Source organism: Halichoerus grypus, chromosome 9, assembly GCF_964656455.1.
Source record: "Halichoerus grypus chromosome 9, mHalGry1.hap1.1, whole genome shotgun sequence".
NCBI lineage: Eukaryota > Metazoa > Chordata > Mammalia > Carnivora > Phocidae > Halichoerus > Halichoerus grypus.
In genome coordinates this window covers 93,283,249-93,296,885 of record NC_135720.1, presented here as the reverse complement: position 1 = coordinate 93,296,885, position 13,637 = coordinate 93,283,249, and the positions used below count along the sequence as shown (strand labels likewise).

The window sequence follows — 13,637 nt, the reverse complement described above, 5'->3', positions numbered from 1 at the left end:
GGCAGACTTGAGTAGTTGTGACAGAAACCGTATGAGGCAATCTTATCACTTTGTACTGCTGCTCAGGGCCCCACAAATCACAGTAATGCAGTTACGATAACTTCACAGTGTTTCAGTATCATGCATATTATCACATTGTGGCATTTTATCTTATTTTTTTATTACTGGTGCATGCCAATCATGTCAAAAAACAAAAAAAAGAGAAAACTGTATTTCATGCTTTTAAAGCCACAGGCTTATTTTGTTATCAAATCAGGTGGCAAAGCCTTGTGTTTATGATCCAGTGATACCGTAAGTGTGCTAAAAGAACATGATATGTGTCAATATTACCAAACTAAGCACTCATCACAATATTTCCAATTCACAGGACAGCAACTGTAAAAATAAATAAATAAATAAATAAATAAATAAATAAATAAATAAAGCAAAATGAAATATCTCGTCCCAGTAGAATTTCTTCACAAAGATAAGAAATGGAGGTGCCTGGCCGGCTCAGTCAGTGGAGCATGCGACTTTTGGTCTTGGGGTCATGAGTTCAGGCCCCACATTGGGTGCAGAGCTTACTAAACAAACAAATGAAACAAAACAAAATGAAATGAAATGAAAGTGAGTCTGCATCTGAAATAAGTTTCTGAGTGGTTCATTTGTTAGCCACACAAGGAAAACCATTAACAGATAGTGAGTTAATTAAATCATGCTTGATTGCAGTAGCTAAAGACATGAACCTGGAAAAAAAATAAACTTAACTTAAGATCATTAGACTTTCAGCAAAAGCAGTTGCTCAAAGAACTGAGAACATCAGGAACAACATAATAATCAATTTAAAAACAGGGCAAATGACTTTGAGTTTTTCTTGGTGCTTGATGAGTCAACAGATGCTACTGATACCACTCAGTTGTTCTTGTTTATTTGGGAGTAATTGCTGAGTTTAGAGTGACTGACAAATTAGCCTCTATAGTCTTTGTGAAACAACTACAGGAGACAGTATTTTCAAAGGAGTTGAGAAAACAATGATTAAATACAACCTGAAGTGGAATCTACTAAGATGTGTTACAACCGATGGTGGTAAAAATGTGTGTGGAGCAGAAAAGCGTTTAGTCGGACAAATTTACAAAACTTGTGAAAATATAAGGTGTTTAAAGCCTACTGTTATTCATTCTATTATTTATCAGCAGGTACTTTGCAGAAAACATTTGAACTTACTACATCTTTTTTTAAATAGCTTTATTGAAATATTATGCATATACCATGCAATTCACCCATTTGAAGTGTATAATTCAATATTTTTTGTATATTCACAGAGTTGTGCAACCATCACCACAATCCACTTTTTAAGAAACATTTTTGTTCTCTCTAAATGAAAGGACATTCTTTTTTTTTTTTTTTTTTTTTTTAATTTTTTTTTTTTTTTAAGATTTTATTTATTTGCAAGAGAGAGAACGAGAGACAGAGAGCATGAGAGGGAGTGAGAGGGAGGAGGGTCAGAGGGAGAAGCAGACTCCCTGCCGAGCAGGGAGCCCGATGTGGGACTCGATCCTGGGACTCCAGGATCATGACCTGAGCCGAAGGCAGTTGCTTAACCAACTGAGCCACCCAGGCGCCCAATGAAAGGACATTCTTATATGCATTAGCAATCATACCTACTCCCCACCCCCACAATCTCTTACCCCTAAGAACCCACCAATCTATTTTCTGTCTCTATAAATTTTCTGTCTCTATTTTTGACATTTCATATAAATGGAATCACATAATGTGTGATCTTTTGTGACTGGTGTCTTCCACTTAGCATATTTCCAAAGCTCATACATGTTCTAACATGTACCAGAACTTTATTTCTCATTGCTGAATGATATTTCACTCTAAGGATGCTACATTTTATTTATCTCTTCATGAGTTGATAGACATTTGGGATTTTCTACATTTTAGCTATTATGAATAATATAACTATGCACATTTGTCTACAAGTTTTTGCATGGATATATGTTTTCATTTCTCTTGGGTATATACTTAGGAGTAGAATTGATGTGTTACAGGATGATTCAATGTTTAACTTTTTGGGGAACTCCCAAACTTTTTTCCAAAATGCCTGCACCATTTTAAAATCCCACCAGCATGGGGCACCTGGGTGGCTCAGTTGGTTGGGCGACTGCCTTCAGCTCAGGTCATGATCCTGGAGTCCCTGGATCGAGTCCCGCATCGGGCTCCCTGCTCGGCAGGGAGTCTGCTTCTCCCTCTGACCCTCCCCCCTCTCATGTACTCGCTCTCTCTCATTCTCTCTCTCTCAAATAAAAATAAATAAAATCTTTTAAAAATAAATAAATAAATAAATAAAAATCCCACCAGCATGGGACGCCTGGGTGGCTCAGTCGGTTAAGCAGCTGCCTTCGGCCTGGGTCATGATCCCAGGTCCTGGGATCGAGTCCCACATCGGGCTCCTTGCTCAGCAGGGAGGCTGCTTCTCCCTCTCTCTCCCTCTGCTTGTGCTCTCTCTGTCAAATAAATAAAATCTTTAAAAAATAAAATAAAATAAAATAAAATAAATAAAATAAAATAAAATAAAATCCCACCAGCAATGTATAAGGGTTCCAATGTCCTCGCATCTTTACCAACACTTGTTTTTTTCTGTCTTTTTGGTTGATAGCCATCTTGGTGTGTATGAAGTGACATCTCATCATAGTTTTTATGAGCATTTCTGTAATGATTAATGATATTAAGCATCTTTTCATGTGATTATTGGCTATTTGTGTATCTTCTTTGAAATAATGCCTGTTTAAATCCTTTGTCCATTTAAAAAACTGGGCTGTCTTTTTATTATTGCATTGTAAGAGTTCTTTATATATCATGTATACAAGCCCCTTATGAGATTTATTTTCAAATATTTTCTTCCATTGTGTGGGTTGCCTTTTTTACTTTCTTGATAGTCTAACTTGTGAATAACACTTTTGTTGTCATATTTATAAGATCATTGCCTAACCCAAGATCATAAAATTTACTCCTATGTTTGCTTCTAAGGGTTTATAGTTTTAGTTCTTACATTTAGGTCTATGATCTAAATGTAAATTTTGAATTAATTTGTGCATATACTGTGAAGTAGGATTCGCTCTTTTGCATATGAATATTCAGTTGTTTCAGCACCATTTGCTGCAAAGACTCTTCTTTCCTCACTTACTTGTCTTTGCAAACTTGTCAAAAATCAATTGATCATAAATGTAAAGGCTTATTTCTGGACTCTCAATTCTATTCTAATGATTTATATGTCTATCCTTATGCCAGTACCACACTGTTTTGCTTACTATAGGTTTGTAGTAAGATTTAAAATTGGGAATTGTGAGTATTCCAAATTCCTTCTTTTTCAAGATTGTTTTGGCCATTGTCGATCTCTTGCATTTCCATATAAATTTTAAGATCACCTTGCAATTTCTGAAAATATCATTATCATTATTGAAGCAATAGTGCCAATGGTGAACTTCTTTCTTGTGGATTTGACCATAATCAGTTCCATGAATTTTTTCAGAAATAGAAGTTGAGTATTCTGACTTGCCCTGCTATACAACATTTCCATAACTACCAGTGGTGAAGTCTCACTGCAAATGTGTGAGCTTAGGGCCAAGACTGAAATTTCTGGGAATGGGAACTGCCCTCAACCACTCCTATGGAATGCTGAGTGGCTTTTGGAACACTGAATGGCTAATGGAAATTACCTTTTGTAACAGACTTGATAATGTTTCTTAATGAATTCATTAACAAACTACAAGACAAAATTACAAGACAAAACAAGTACTTATATGCAAAAATTACACCGAGGTAAAGTCATTTCAATAACAACTAATATGTCACTCATAAGTAATGTCTCAGGCTGCTTTATATACTTCCCCTGATGCCAAAAGTTATAACAAGAATTGAGATGTTCATCTCCAGTCAAATTTGCACCAGATGTACCCCAGTTCAAGCTACAGTTCTAGTATTGTGTTTCAGACTTTAATGCAAAGACAAAGAAAATTTTCCTATTCCAAAATACATTTAAGGGGCACCTGAATGTCTCAGTGCATTAAGCATCCCACTCTTGGTTTCAGCTCAGGTCATGATCTCATGGGTCATGAGGTCGAGCCCAGCATCCTCCTGGGCTCTGCACCCTGCAGGGAGTCTATTTAAAGATTCTCTCCTTCTGCCCCTCTCCCGCACTCCCTCTCTCTCTTTCTCTATCTAAAATAAATAAATAAATCTAAAAAAATACATTTAACTGGGCAATGAGGAGCTTCTATCTAACCTTTAATTGGAAGTAATTAATTGCAGCAATGGAATGGCACACTAAAATGGCAAATATCAAACAAATTTAATAGAATTCTATAAAAGTCTACTAAGAGGTGAATATTCTCAATTAAAATTATTAACTTATATTGGGAGGTATGAACTTTCTTGGTGATGATTGTACAATATTGTGAATGTACTAAAAAACCAGTGAACATATACTTAAAATGGTTAAAATGGTGAATTTTATGTTATGTGAATTTTATCTCAATTAAGAAAATTATAAACTCATGGATTACTATCAATATATGGCAATACCTGTTGGTGTGAAAGACATTTTAGTATATGTGCTGCCGAAGCAAGCACGGTGTGAAAGACATTTTCAAATATGGAATACATATAATCTCATTGCAGGTCAGTATTAACAAATGAATACTTGGAAATGTATTTTGACGGTGGGGAAAACTTGGAACCCCAATTAAACAAGATGTTTTTTTTTAATTCTATTCTCATTAGTAGAACTGTCTTACAAAAAGTTGTATTCAATTATTAATAGTATATTTTCAATTTTATGAATAAAATTCTGTAAAAACTTATTTTCTTTTTTGGTATTTAAGGATTACATAATATCCTCAATTTTGCCTCTTGACCTGCAAAGCCTAAAATGTTTACTATGCGACCTTTATAGAAATTGTTTGTCGACCTTGCTCTGGGTAAATGGATTAATGATATTTGCTAGGAGTGAAGTTTTTATCTATGGAATGTTCTAAATTATATATCCCTGATTTAGGATTGCTTAGGCAAACATACCTAGAACCTATGGGTTTATAACTTCCTAGAAAAGGTCATGCAAGCTATACAACTCTGAGGTATAAAATGGAGATATAAAATGGAGATGTGTTACAACTTATACACTCCCCACTGTGTGAGGTGACCCTCAAACCTCATTTAGAGGCCTCACTTCTTCTAGACCACAGAGTACCTATGTGATCTGAGAAGGAGGGACCTACAAAGCCAGCAGGATGCCCTAAACCTCTCCCTACTTGACCTGTGCCTCTTGATTGCTTGTATCATTAAAATTATTAATAAAGCTTGATGCTAGGTAAAATCCCTGATATTTGTGAGTCAGATATGACAGTTCAATTCCATGTATGAACTGAAATATTATTCATATATTTTAAAAACCCAGGGACGCCTGGGTGGCTCAGTCGGTTAAGCGTCTGCCTTCGGCTCAAGTCATGATCTCAGGGTCCTAGGATCGAGTCCCGGATTGGGCTCCCTGCTCAGCAGGGAGCCTGCTTCTCCCTCTCCCTCTGCTGCTCCCCCTGCTTGTGCTCTCTCGTGCTCTCTTCTGTCAAATAAATAAATCTTTAAAAATAAATAAATAAATAAAACCCAAAGTAAGTTTTTAAAGAGTCACAACAAGCAATTTTGGCAAGGCAATTCCAAATATTATTTCATGTTTGGAGTAAAGAATGAGGACTTCTCTTAAAGTAGGTAAAAGTGCCATATTTTCTAAAAGAATTATTTAGTATACTTTGGTAAGGCGCATACGTTACCTTCTACTCAATAGTCTACATATTTCTTGAAGTCCCTTTAAGTTCAGCCCCTTCTGTATTTAAAGATATTTATAATTAAATGTGTCTTCATAGAAACAAACCAATATGTGCGAGTAATAAGGATGCTAAGACCAAATGTACTACACCATCTGTGCATAACAAAAATTAAATTTGATCATTTCAACCCTGTTCTACCTAAGAATTATCATCTGCTTTTCAGATTTTGAAAAATGATTATCCTTTAAAATTTTTTATGAAATGTATCTTTGCTTTTGAGGTATATTTTTCTTCCATTCTTTATGGTAAATTCTTAAATTTACACCAAGCAAAATCTTCCACCTCAAAACTATAGAGTTTTCAGAAAAAACAAAACAAACTTCTAAGCAATTTTTATTGATCTCCCTTGGAATACTTTGATCCTGATGAGATCTACTATTATTAATGCCTTTTATAACTTTGGTCCTGTGAAATACTGTCTGCATAAATTTATGTTTCTATGTTGGTTTTTAGACTCCTTATAACTGACTGACAAGAAAAAACTTGTGAAGATGAAAAATTTTCACACTATTTCATTTTATAAAATCACTGCATACCGGGCACATCATGGAAACAAGACATCCTCATGATGATGATGAAATTGAAAGATATTGAATCAAATGGGGACACCTGGGTGACTCAGTCGTTAAGCATCTGCCTTCGGCTCAGGTCATGATCCCAGGGTCCTGGGATCAAGCCCCGCATCAGGCTCCTTGCTCAGCAGGGAGCCTGCTTCTCCCTCTCCCACTCCCCCTGCTTGTGTTCCCTCTCTCCCTGTGTCTCTCTCTGTCAAATAAATAAATAAAATCTTAAAAAAAAAAAAAGATATTGAATCAAATGAAAATGTGTACAAAATTGGTCAGCAGGAGAAAGATAGAAAGCATTTAGTAAAAGAACTTTACTTGAGTGGCTACTGCCGTTATGAAACAAAAATATAGTTGTAAATACATTATGTATCTTTTTTTGTTTTTGTTTTTAAGGAAAAACATTAATTTGGGGGCTACGTTCAGAATAGCATCATCTACATGGGCATTCCCTCTTCCTACAATTTCAGAAAATCTTTGATAACTACTTGAGAAAATGCAGAAGATCTTGCAAACAGATGACATTACCAAAACCCAAGCTTTTAGAAAAGGAAAGAGGAAAAGAACAGAGACAATGGACTCAGAGAATGCAAATAGTGACATGGATAAAGGACAGGTTGGTGTTCTGTTACCTTAATATAATTTTATTATCTAGCTCCAGCATAATTCCATAATCCTTTTCCTAATTTTTTACTTAATACTTTCCCTTCTTCTATTGACTTATTGTTCCCTTTAATTCTTTGTTCAACCAAGGGAATAAAATTTCATGTTCTCTTTGTAACGTTGAACAAGTTGAGTTAGAAACATACTCAAAAGACATTTTACCTGCTTCTATTTGAGTATGGCCAATTATGCCATTGTTCAAACTTTCCCTCATATTCTGGGAAATGAAAGAGCAGCAAACTTGTCAGAAACTATTTTTCCTCTCAAAAAGTACTGAAGAAATTGAAATACCTCTTCTTTAAGATTTACTGTTTCTTTTCTTTTTTAACTTCAGTTTGTGGCCCATGTTCATCCTGGTTTGATCTGGGCTCCTTTCTTATTTTTATTGATTTATTCCTTTTTAATTTGAATTGCCCACTCCCATTGTCCTCTTATTTGGACAACCCAATAATGTGTTTATCCTGTTTTCATTTTACTTGTGTGTCTTTGTAATACATACATTTGTGTATGTCTTTGTAATACATGTAGTTTGCTATGTGCATGTATTCTTATTTTTTTAAATACATACTATACATTCTCATGGTTTAAAATATTTTTTAATCTTCCAGGGATGGTGTCTAGAGGCATTCAGGATGGTCCGGCATTTGACACACTATCATAGGGTATCATACAATACACCCTTAGCAAAACTAGGCTTTCCCAAAACCCTGGTAATGGAACTGTTTACCTTTATACCAAGAAGATTGGGAAACTGGCAAAATTTGCTTGTTGAGTGTTCTCAGTCCATCTTTAAGGAGTTTGTGCTGTGAGACTTAAAGTTCTTACTAGGATCTAGGGGTGCCTGGGTGGCTCAATTGGTTAAATGTCTGACTCTTGATTTTGGCTTAGGTCATGATCTCAGAATCCTGAGAGCAAGCCTGAGTCGGGCTCCTTCTTCAGTGAGGAGCCTGCTTGAGATTCCCTCTCCCTCCCCTTCTGCCCTCCCCCTACCCCAGCTTGCGCACATGCATGCTCTCTCTCTCAAGTAAATAAATAAATCTTTAAAGTTCTTATGAGGTTCTCTAAAATGAAAAAAACATGTCAGCAGGGCCCATGGTGGTTCCATGTGTGCTAAATGTGTGCATGACAGGATTAAGTGTACTTTATTGAGCAGAGAATGATTGTTAAAGTGTTGAAGACACAAGAACAGAGTCAGAAAGCTAAATAAAAAATAAAGCTTTTCTGAGTTAAAAAAAATCAAAAGGTATATATTTTAATATATATAAATATATATATTAATATGTAAATATATATATATTTTTTAAGGTAAACAGTGAAAATTCTCCCTCACATCCCTGTCTCCCATCCACCCTGTTCCCACCTCCCACCCACCCACCATAGGTAACCACATTTATTGCTTTCTTGTTCATCCTTATAGTGTTTCTTTGTTCAAATAAAGCAAATATTAAAATAGATATTTTTGTCCCCTCTCTTACACAAAAAAGTAACTTACCAGATATGCTGCTTTGTACTTTGCTTTTTGACTTAACATTTTTTTAAGATCTTTCCACTAGTATATAAAGAACTTTCTCTTTTTTACAGCTCCATATTATTCCACTGTGTCTATGTACCAGTCTTTATTTAGCCAGTCTCCTATGATGGATATGGCTTGTTTCCAACCTTTTCCTTCTTACAGATCACACTGCATTGTACAACCTTATAGATACATCATTTAGTAGTACATTGGTATCATGATATATACCTCAATCTGTTTCTGATTTTTCAATCAGCTCTGTTTTTAACATCTACTTATATTGCTATTATATGTCTGATCCATTGTATCTAACTACTGCATAGCACCAAATTTTACTTATCCTTTTCTCCAATGATTAACACCTAAATTTCCTATAGCATCTTGCTACTACAAACAATGAAAAAATAAATCTTCTCGTACCTGTCTTTTTAAGAAACAAATGAGGTTTTCTCTGGAATAAACACCTAGAAGGGTGATTTGTGGCTTATAAGTTATATGTTTGTTTCTAGTTCATTTGACTAGATATTATAAGACTGCTTTCCAGAATGTCTACATCAGTCCATATGCCCAAAAGCAGGGCATGAGGGGCTCCTATATTTGTATTTCCCTACCAACACTTAGCATTGATATTCATATTTCATTTTTTTGGCAATGATGGGAGAAAATGACATCTTATTTCAATTTAATGGTGCAGGTTTGGGAGACCCAGTGGTTCCTTGAGGAGTAAAATAGTCACATGATCTTGCAGGCCAGTGTTGTAATTTCTTTAGCAATTTGTTTTCTTTAAAAAGTTTATAGCTTTCCAAACTACTTATTTCTATTTGGTTCCATGGCAAGTAACTAAGCCAGAGATCTTAATTGGTCATAAATTAGCCTGGAAACTCTCCTCTTTTTTTTTTTTTAAGATTTTATTTATTTATTTGACAGAGAGAGACAGCTAGAGAGGGAACACAAGCAGGGGGAGTGTGAGAGGGAGAAGCAGGCTTCCCACTGAGCAGGGAGCCCGATGTGGGACTCGATCCCAGGACCCCGGGATCATAACCTGAGCCAAAGGCAGATGCTCAACGACTGAGCCACCCAGGCGCCCCCAAAACTCTCCTCTTTTATTATGGCATCTGCGCTCAGCCTCTTTTCTCTCCAACTTATGGCAGTTACCTAATGGCCACGTGAAACAATAAGCTTGAAGGTAACACACTGAAGTTGATGCTTACCATTGGGATGGATCTCAATGGATATCAAGAGAAGCTCTTGAGAAAGCCTTGAGATCACAGTCTTACCTCCTGCTATTTAGATGTAAAGGTAAATTGCTTTTCCACTGATTACCAGTAAATTTAGATTACAGGCTGCAATCTAAATGTAGGTGGAAGGAGAAAACCTTCCATCTCTGCAAACTGGCTGTCACTGACAAGAAATCACTGGTACACACCGTCCTTCTTTTTTCCAGACTCAGTAAGCACATGATCTGACTTCCAAGGTATTCCAGGTGACAGTTTTACCAAATATGTCACCAAGGTCGAACAAGAGTCAGCAGCTTTTCAATGTTATATCTTTGCTTTTTTGGCCCACCACCTGATCTCTAAGTAATTCAAACATATGTCAGGTTTTGGATATCTTGCTTCTGGATACCAAAATCCACATTAGTTATGATGTGTGTTTCAAAGGCTATAACAAAGACCCAAATACGTTTACTTCCCTTTCACATAACAGCAAGGGCAGTTGGGGTTTACTATGGCAGCTCCACAATGTTGAGGATCACTCTTATCTCGCTGGTCTACCTTACTCAACATGCAGCTTCTATCTCTGGGTCTAAAGTGACTACTCAAGGGGCACCTGGTGGCTCAGTTGATTAAGCATCTGCCTTCAGCTCAGGTCATGATCACAGGGTCCTGGGATCGAGTTCCACATCAGGCTCCCTCCTCAGTGGGGAGTCTGCTTCTCCCTCTCCCTCTACTCTTTCCCCTTGCTCATGCTCTCTCTCTCTCTCTCAAATAAATAAATAAAATATTTTTTTTAAAGTTCCTTTACATTCAAAGTAATTATTTGTAGATATGTATTTGTTGACATTTTGTTATTTGTTTTGTGGTTGTTTCTATAGGTTTTCTCTGATCCTTTCTTCTGTTGCCCTCTTTCATGGTTTGTTGGCCTGATACACTTGGATTCCTTTCTCTTTATTCTTTGCATATCTTCCTGGTTTTTGACTTGTGGTTACCATTAGGTTTGCATATAACACCTTCTGCATGGAACAGTCTATATTAGGTTGATGATTGCTTAATTTTGAAACCATGCTTTACACTTCTCCCCTCATTTTAGGTATATGGTGTCATATTCTACATCCTTTCATTTTATGAATACCCTTGACTGGTTTATACAAAAATACTTCTTATACTCCTTTTGTATTTTTTACTTTTCGTACTCTCATTTATGGTCTTTCCTTTCCATTCACAGTCCTCTTTAATATTTCTTGTAGAGCTGCTTTAGTGGTCACAAATTCCTTTTTTTTTTTTTTTCTGAGAAACTCTTTACCTCTCCTTCTATTCTGAATGATAGCCTTGCTGGATAGAGTAGTCTTGGCTGCAGATTTTTCCCTTTCAGCACTTTGAATATATCATGCCGCTTCCCTTCTGGCCTGCAAAGTTTCTGCTGAAAAATCCACTAACAATGTTATGGAGTTTCCCTTGTATGTAACTGTCTTCTATTCTCTTGCTGCTTTGAAATATTTTTCTTTATCATTACTTTTTCTCATTTTAATTACTACTTGTCTTGGTGTGGACTTCCTTGGGTTGAATTGGGTGGCGGGGGGGGGGGGGGGGGTGGATCTCTGTGCCTCCTGGACATGGATATCTGTTTCCTTCCCCAGATTAGGGAAGTTTTCAGCTATTATTTCTTCTTATAAATTTTCTGCCCCCTTTTCTCTCTCTTCTTCTTCTGAGATCCCTATAATGAAAATGTTATTATGCTTGATGGAGTCACTGATTTCCCTAAGATTATTCTCAATTTGCATAATTTTCTTTCCTCTCCTTAGCTCAGCTTGGTTACTTTCCATTACTCTGTCTTCCAGATCATTAATTAATTCCTCTGCTTCACCTAGTCTGCTATTTATTCCATCAAGTGTATTTTTTTAAAGATTTTTTTATTTATTTGAGAGAGAGAGAGCACACGAGCAGGGGGAGGGCAGAAGGAGAGGGAAAAGCAAACTCCCCACTGAACAGGAAGCCGGACATGGGGCTTGATCCCAGGACCCTGGCATTATGAACTGAGCCGAAGGCAGACACTTAACTAACTGAGCCACCCAGGTGCCCCAACCATCAAGTGTATTTTAAATTTCATTTATTGTGTTCTTGATCTCGGATTGGTTCTTTTTTTATGTCTGTGTTAAAGGTCTCACTGATGTCCTCCACTCTTTTCTCAAGTCCAGTGAGTATCTTTATGATCATTACTTTAAAATATCTATCAGGCATATTACTTATATCTGTTTTGCTTAGGTCTCTTGCTATGATTTGGTCTGTTCTTTCATTTGGGACATATTCCTCTCTGTCTCTTCATTTTGTCTAACTCTCTGTGTCTGTTTCTCTGTGTTAGGAAAGTCAGCTACTTCTCTTGCTGTTAACAATAACAGCCTTATGAAGAAGAGGTCTTGTAGTGCTCTGCTGTGCAGTGTCCCCTGTTCCCCAGGGCCTAGCACTTCAGGGAGTATCTCTTATATGTGTTGCTTATGCTCTGCTAGTGAGTCTTGGCCTCTTCTTCCTTCAACCCCGTTGTCTGCAGAGGCTCTCTTTGCCAGCAGGGGTGGGGCCCAATGCCATCTTCTACAAGGTTCTGGCATTGTGTAGACTCACTGTCTACACACTAAACTATTTCTATTTCACCAGTTTCCTCAGCACTTACCTGTCTCCTGACCAGGACACAGGGACTATTTGGATTCTCTAGCTGCTTTTCAAGAACTCTGGAGAGTCTGGCTGCTTTCTCTTATCCAGCTATCTAGATATTAATTTTGGCCATTTCTGATTTATGATCCAGAGAGGCACCATATTGCCCTGATGTTAATGCTGGACATGGGACCTCTTTAAGGAGTTGGGTTTTTTGTTTTTTAAAGAATTTATTTATTTGTCAGAGAGAGAGAGCAGGCACAAGCAGGGAAAGTGGCAGGCAGAGGGAGAAACAGGCTCCCTGCTGAGCAAGGAGCCCAATACAGGACTCAATCCCAGGACCCTGGGATCATGACCTGAGCCGAAGGCAGATGCTTAACTGACTAAGCCACCCAGGTATCCCTCTTTAGGGAGTTTTTAATGCACTGAGAAGCAAGGAGCCAACCCTGTTGTTCTAGAATTGTTCTTCATTTATCTGGATGTTTCTATCATATACCCTTGCCCCTGCCCATCTACCTTCCCCCCAAACAGTGGGGTCAGGAAGAGCAAAAACACTTAAATCTGATTTCCTGCCATCCCAACTCCTTATTTTCCAGGCTTCTCCTGGCACCAGAATGTCTCTTCCCTTCCTGTGCAACAGAAACTTTCTTTATGTCATAACATTATCTCTTCTACCCTAAAGTTTATTTTTAAAAAACTTTATACTCCAGGGCTGCCTGCAAGGTTCAGTAGGTTAAGTGTATAACTTTGGCTTGGGTCATGATCTCGGGGTCCTGGAATCAAGCCCTGGATTGGACTCCCTGCTCAACAGGGAGTGTGCTTCTCCCTCTCCCTCTGCCCCTCCCCCCTAATTGTGCTCTCTCTCTCTCTCTCAAATGGATAAATAAAATCTTTAAAAAAAATAAATAAAATAAAAATTAAAAATAAAAAACTTTATACTCCAGCCTTTGGATCTTATAAATTCCATTCTATGCTCTGATTTTACATATATATGTATATATACATATATATATGTATACACACACACACACACACACAAGCTTAGTAATTTGAGTAAATCCTTTTCTGTCTCAACACAGCCTGGGTTTTGCAACTCAAATGCATGTTTTCAGACTATTGTCTTGCTATTGACCTTAAAAATTATTTCTAAAACTAAAAGGAAAGCATG

General features: G+C 37.0%; 1 protein-coding gene across 1 annotated transcript in view; it reads left to right on the top strand.

Annotated features, from left to right (window-relative positions):
* BEND6 (BEN domain containing 6) overlaps positions 1 to 13,637 on the top strand; it is a 55,264-nt gene that overhangs the window by 18,989 nt on the left and 22,638 nt on the right. The window lies entirely within an intron of this gene.